At 44.9% G+C, this 6,954-nt stretch overlaps 1 long non-coding RNA gene across 1 annotated transcript; it reads right to left on the minus strand.

Annotated features, from left to right (window-relative positions):
• Positions 1–531: 531 nt before the first annotated feature.
• On the minus strand, positions 532–2,992 carry LOC122370869. The gene is made up of 3 exons (XR_006254624.1): positions 2,789–2,992; positions 1,750–1,866; positions 532–573 (listed from the first exon to the last, which is right to left on the minus strand). It is a non-coding gene; the product is annotated as an uncharacterized LOC122370869 (long non-coding RNA).
• Positions 2,993–6,954: the final 3,962 nt, after the last annotated feature.

Raw genomic sequence — 6,954 nt, forward strand, 5'->3', positions numbered from 1 at the left:
CACAGCCTTCTGCCTAAAATGGCAGTCCGGCTGCTGGCACTCGTCCGTGTATCACAGCGCCACCACGGTAGTTCCCCGCGTCACCGCTAGGGCGGCGGAGTGACGCTCTCCGCCTCTCTGATCGCGGCCGACTCGCGGCGCAGCTCCTTGATCACGTTTGCCAGGGACTCGGGGTTGACGCCGTTCTCACAGAGACGGACACACCTCGAGAGGGTCTCGCCGTCCAGGCCTGAGAACCGGCATAAGACGGCTTCAGCACATCCGGAGAATGTGGGAATTGAGGCAGAGAGGGGCAGCGACCAAATGGTTTGGGTTGTTTTGTTATAATTGGTTTCGACTCAGTAGAACAATTTGTTACGTGACAGCCAATTTGTATAAAGCTTCAACAGTGCCGTTACGTTGTAGTTATTGAGCAAACTGAGCAAATTGATTCATACATGTTATTACATCTATGCGATATCGATCACATTTGACTCACCTGTGTTGAGGATATTCGATATTTCAGTGAGAATGTCAAAGGTTTCCTTTTTGGCGCGGGCCTGGTCCTCCATCGTTCTGGTGTGACTCAGAGACCTGAAACGCAGCTCGACGTCAGCATCTGAGTTATGCCCGTGACCACAGGCAATACCAAGATGTCAGCATGGCTTCATGCATATGATTGATCAAGTCAAACTAGCCTCATTTTACCAAATGAATTTGACAAAAATCATGTAAATGATCATGTAAACATATGCATATTACTAATTAAATCAAGTTCACTTTAAAAGCAGCCCTTTCAGTGACATGTTAGAAAACCAGCAGCAAAAGCACCTTTTCAAAATGGACGCCACAACAGTAGTAAGTAGTCAGGACATTTTTGTCCACAAGCCTCTAAGTCTACACAGCTCCACAGCACACACAATAACTAGACAAGGAAAAATATTGCTGTAAAAAAGCAGTTCTGAACACAATACAGCATTCAACAAAAACGAACATGCCATTTCCACTTGTCAAGCAACTTAAAATAGGTAAAATGAAGATAATGGACACTGACTTTTAAACATTCAAGAGGTATCCAAAAGCTTTTTCCAGCATGATGAGGAATTGGATATATAGCCTTGGCTACTGGTCAACATCAGAGAAGTAAGATAATCGAAAGTAACAAAGATCTACAAGGAATGTGATGATGTTTAGGTACATAAGAAAAGTCCTGACAAATTTATATAAAATTGAATTGATTGGTTAGGAAGCTTTGATATTTTTAGGTAGCATCTAATTTCTAGTCACTGAACAAAGCTGTAGCCTGCAGCACTGGATAACAAATCCAGAGCCTGAGTGGGCCCCTACCTCTAGCATCAGATCAGGCAATTCTGGGTGGTAGGAAAATTTAACTCCAAAGTAAAGCCTACACATCATAGCTGGACACAGTCTGTGGGCCGTGGGGAGCCTCATATATCAATATCAAGAGCTGTAGCAACTAACCCCAGGCTCTCAGCAGATTTACAAGACTCTATCATGCAGCAAGAGTGGAGTACATCTACATGTGTGCAGCAACTGCAATAAGCAGTTACCCATTCTTCTCAAGTTAAGCCATCAGCCTAGAATCTAGCAGATAGTAAAAATGTAACTGTTTGTTCATACTGAACAGTTGTGTATAACAGAAGCTGTGTGAAAGGGTGCACAGAAGTGAGGAAGTGACAAGTAACAGCTAGTAAGGTCATGCAGGGAAATGTGCAACAGTTTAACACCAACTACAATACCATTGTATACCTTGTCAGGTAAGAAATGCTTAGCTCTGATACTTTGATAGATACAGCCAAAAGGCAAAAAATGCAGCAAGAAGAGCAGCCACAATCTGCACTGGGGTGTAGCCCATTTTCAGTGAATCTGAAATATGGCAATCAGATCACTGAATGTCTTGAAAGTAAGTCATTAAAAACTCAGTTCAATGAATACCTGGCCTCATCACTACTGCAAAAGAGTAAATAAGGACTGCATTTGTAAGATTTCAATGTTTTTTAATATAGAGGCTGATCTTAAACACATGAAAAACAAGGCTTCATGGACAGGGTCCACTTTTTTTGACAGCTTATCAGTTTAGCACTCATATTTCAATAAGTTCTGAATAGACAGGGAATATGCAGTAACTGATGATTCACGTTTGTCGTTTTGTGCTTTGGGGGTGGAATGAGAAATATCCAGACTAATGTTATGGCCTACACTAGTGCATCCAAAAAGTGAAATGCATCTTCTGAGTTAAGATGCTGCACGGGAAAAGGCAGACACCTAAGGCCCTAAGGGTACCAACAACTTCCAAAAGCTAAAAACTTACCACGTTATCTAGGTACCTACTCTATTTTTTAAAACTTAAGATTTTGCTTTTTTGACAAAAACTTAAAACAATTTGAATATAGTTTGGGTTTTAACTGCTGAGCAGTTAAAACCCAAACTATCTAACAAATATTAAAACATTTTTATGCAAGGAGGAAGTTGTCATTATGGAGGCTGTGGGAACTGGGAAGGCAAGCGGCAAGCATCTTGGTCTCTGGTCTCTAATGCACTTTTTTATCCGCTGGGCAGCCGGTGTGGGCTTACATTGTAATGTGCCTAGCCTTCTTAAGTTGAAAAGACATGATGTTTTTCCAATTAAAAAAAAATCATTTTAAGTAAAAATATAAGACAAATATGCATTTTGTAACCACCTTGGGAGACGAGAACCAAAACGAGACAGAGATCAAGATGGACAGCCATCAGAGATCTTGATCTTGAGCTGATGGTCAATGGATGAATCTTTATCTGTTCCTCTTACCTTGACCACTCAACAGACAGTAAATTTGCAAGTTTCAGCAACCACCTAGTACCTAAAAGACCCAATATTCGATAATTTAATTTGCGCTATAAATACGTGGCTGTCCTTCCGAACGAATGTTTGCGTCGTAATCGTATCAAATGCGCACCTGCGCTTCCTCAATTTCATGTGCTGCCATCTACCGTTCGCTGAGGGACAACACTATTTGATCACCACCCTTGCAGCCATTCTATAACTCAGGAACCACTGGACCGATCGGAACGAACGAAAGACCATTCGAATCAGCGGGTACGAATTTATCAGCCGTTTCGAAGATGATGACCTCAGGTGACCTTGGTAACCTTGGGAGGTCACATGACTGTTGTCGCCTATGGCAGCCATTCTATAACTCAGGAACTACTGGGCCGATCGCGACGAAAACACCACCAGTCGATTCAGCGTATGCGATTTCATCAGCTGTCTCGAATATTATGGTGACCTCTCGGTGACCTTGGGAGGTCACATGACCGTTGTAGCCTATGGCAGCCATTCTATAACAGATACCTAACTCCAGGGGTGTAGGATCGCAAAATAGGTTGGGGGGGCTGAACCCTGGACCCCAGTGGGAGCGGCGACGAAAGGTGCTGACCGGGGGGGGGGCGGGAAAAACCAGCAGTGGAAAAGGTGCTGACCGGGGGGGGGGGGGAGGAGCGTGGACCGTGGTGGTGAAAAGCAGGTCTATGACTTGAGTGATTATGACTTAATCTCTCCCCCTGGATCCAAGTTCAGGCTTATAAAATAAGGCGTAGGTAGGTATGTATATTCCGGCTCAACATTTTGCAACCACATTTATGCAGTGTATGTTCCCTCTCTTTTCAAATGCAAAGTGATGCCACTAAAACGGTATTTGTATGCTCTTTCTATACTTAACCCTCGCCGGACCTATTGGTTTTCTACATACGCGCCGGCCGAGGGGGGGGGGGTACGACCCCCCTCGCCGTTTCGCCCCTGGTGGAGCTAGCGCGTCGCGGAAAAAACGAGCGTGTGCGCCGTTACAAGACGCAGAGATTGGTACCCGATTTTAAGGTCCTAGGTCAACCGGTGACCTCTGAGGTCAGGTCAAGTCCCCCAGGGTACGGTTCAGTTTTTGGTGAATAACTTCGCAAAAAACGGTCGCAGAGCCGCGATTTTGGCAGCATCGTGTTCGCCTCGCTCAGGCGCGTCGAATGATATACTTTTTGTCCGGGTCAGGTCAACTTGGGGTGTTGACCTCAGGTCAAGGTCAGGTCAGCACCCCCAGGTCACGAAGTTGGTCGAAAGAGGTCATGTCGCATATCATTCGATTCGGCAGGTCTTCCTGAGTCCATTGGTGGCTTTCTCGACTCGCTAGCTTAATTTGATCAAGAGTTATTGACGAAAAACTAATATGACCTTGATGACGTCATAAATGACGTCACGCAAGGTCAACATTGCAAAAGTGACGCATCTAACCTTGCAAGGAGTGCATCAAATCACGATTCTGTGTGCTTGAGATAGTTGGAGATCGTTCCCGGCACCAGAATAGCAGTTTTCATTTTTCCCCATTGACTTATAATGGTGAGGTCACGAAAATGACCTGACCTCATATGACCTTTAGGAAAAATCCGAGATATACAAATTGTGGGACTCATAATGGATACTAGATCCTGCAAGTTTCATTTCCCTGTGACATCTCCTCTGGCAGTGAGGGCGTTGCGAAGTTGCGACATCTGAAGACCGTGCAGAGGTTCACTTATGAGTTGACGTCATAGGTCAGTGACCTGACCTGACCCAAAAATGCGGTTGGTGTCAATAGATGTGGCTTGGATCAAAGGTCAGGTATGCCAAGTTTCAGCTCTCTATCGCCAGCGCACTCAGAAAACACTTTGAGAACATTTTTGAATAAGGGCTCATATGAGTGCCAAAACAGGGCTCAAATCTGTATGATTTTAAAATCGGGATCAGTTAGGCGCCCTTTTCGGGCTCAAAGTACATTAGCCCCGAAAGCGGCATCAGTTCGTCTTCCTTTTCGGGCTCAATTCGAGCTGCGTTTTAGGGCTCCATACGACATTCCGCCATTCCGTCTTTTGCTGTTTTCAGTGCCATGTGTTGGTGTACCTACCGCCGTGATTTCAAAATGAATGGTAAGTTATTAGTTATCAGTTATCGCTATCTTTTAGAAAAAATCAAGATGTTGATGCTCATGCCATTTTAATCCCTTATCAATTAAAATTGTGGTGGCATTTGTTCAGAAAAGGTCTGATCTACAATTGTGGCGCTGTTGATACGAATACGCACGGGTTTGATTATTCGTTTTTCTTGTATTTGCGCCACATGAAAGCATCATATCTGGATTCAGGATGTCAAATAGTGTAAGAATGTGCAAAAATTTTGTCTGGTTCTTCGTGATGATGTGATTGAAGCGATGCTTTCAAGGGTAGGTAAGGATTTTGTTACTTGTTCATAATGGTTATCTTGATGCTCAACTAAAATTAATCCTAACCTTGCCTACTAACCTATTAAGTTAAACTTAGTACCAATACCTACCAACCTACAACCTATTTGGATCTTTCATATACTTATAACATGCTGCTGCTTCTGCTAACATGCTGCGGAATGCTGGTTGACATGATGGAATGCTGGTATGACAGTGTTCCATGTTTCAGAATTTTAGGTGAATAACCATACATGATGGGGAAAATGTTTTCATCCTAAAAATATGACAAGTGGCTTTATTTCATCTTTGCTAAAAAAAAATATATCAAAAGTTTGATTCAACAGCCAGCTGCCGGGTTACGCATGACTTGACAGTTGATGCATCTACTCTACATCATTTCATTTCAGATCCTGTGAAGGTTCTGACAAAATCTGAGGTAAAAATGGCATTATGCAGTTTTGCGGAAAGACTAAATCTATCTCATTTTGTCTTCAGATTTTTTTATTGGGACACCCAATTGAAATCCAATTTTAGAACACTGTGACACCATGCCTGTGTGCCAAGTAAGAGGAAGGGTCTACAAGTATACATCAAGATAACCAATTATGGACAAGTTGAGACTTGAGTCATGAGCTCTTATTTGTGGTTACAATACCTTCAACTGCATGATTTTGCACAACTTCCATACAGGCATCCAGACTGGAAAAGGTTCAAGTCCATACTTATTCTGGTGCTTGAATATGGCAGTTCAAAGATGGAAGGCATATGATGCTACAAAATGAAAAAAATAATTCAACTTACAAAAAATAGGTATTCATATCTATCCTAAACTAAACTAACCTAAACTTACCTAACCTAATCCAACCCAACCCAACCACCCCAACCAGCCCAGCCCAGCCCAACCCAGCCCAGCCCAGCCCAGCCCAGCCCAGCCCAGCCCAGCCCAGCCCAGCCCAGCCCAGCCCAACCCAACCCAAAACCTACAGTCTAAAACCTAGAGCTAAAACCTGCAGCCCAAACTGGAAAACATCCATATGGTACGCCGGACGCCCGTGAAGCCGTCATGCGCCGAAGTTCGGCGCAAGCTATTTTGCAATTTGCGCTGAAATTTCTGCATTATTTGCGCCGAAGGTTAGTGCCCTTTTGCGTCAAAATTAAGCCACTTATACAAAAAGCACGTTTACATCTGCTGGCCAAGGTTTTATAAACCAGACAGAACGCTCTGGGCCTTAACCACTCCTGACTCCCATGTTTGAGCGTCCAAATTAGTTGATGTTTCCATGGAAGCTGAATACCACAATACGTGTAGCGCACTGTAGCATCGTGCCGTGAAATAAGGCTCGGGACGGAAGTTCCGGGGTCACAAAAATTGGTGTGGCGGTGTTGTCGCGGCTGGCGGGCTCCAGCAAGGGGTTTAAGTTTACGACACCACTCTTGTTTCAGGAGAGGTGTCAGCGATTCGAGACTACTTGGGCATGCGGGCAGCGGGGTCGGCGTGGCTGCCTGCGGCTGCGGCCACACATCTTGGCGTCCTGGAGGCGGAGATGCTGATGGTGGCATGAGTCATCACTGGCTGCCCGATTTCCATGCTCCAAGACTCGCCGTGAGGGCCGAGGCGGGCGTCGTGCCGATGGAGAGATGAGGAGGGATGCGCTGGCATCGCGCCTACTGGCGAAGGCGCTCTCCCTCCCGTCGGAGGACCCGCCGCGTCGTGGCGGAAGCCCCCCCCCCA

This window comes from Amphibalanus amphitrite, unplaced genomic scaffold, assembly GCF_019059575.1.
Source record: "Amphibalanus amphitrite isolate SeventyFive unplaced genomic scaffold, NRLGWU_Aamphi_draft 001177F_arrow, whole genome shotgun sequence".
In the NCBI taxonomy this organism is placed as follows: Eukaryota; Metazoa; Arthropoda; class Thecostraca; order Balanomorpha; family Balanidae; genus Amphibalanus; species Amphibalanus amphitrite.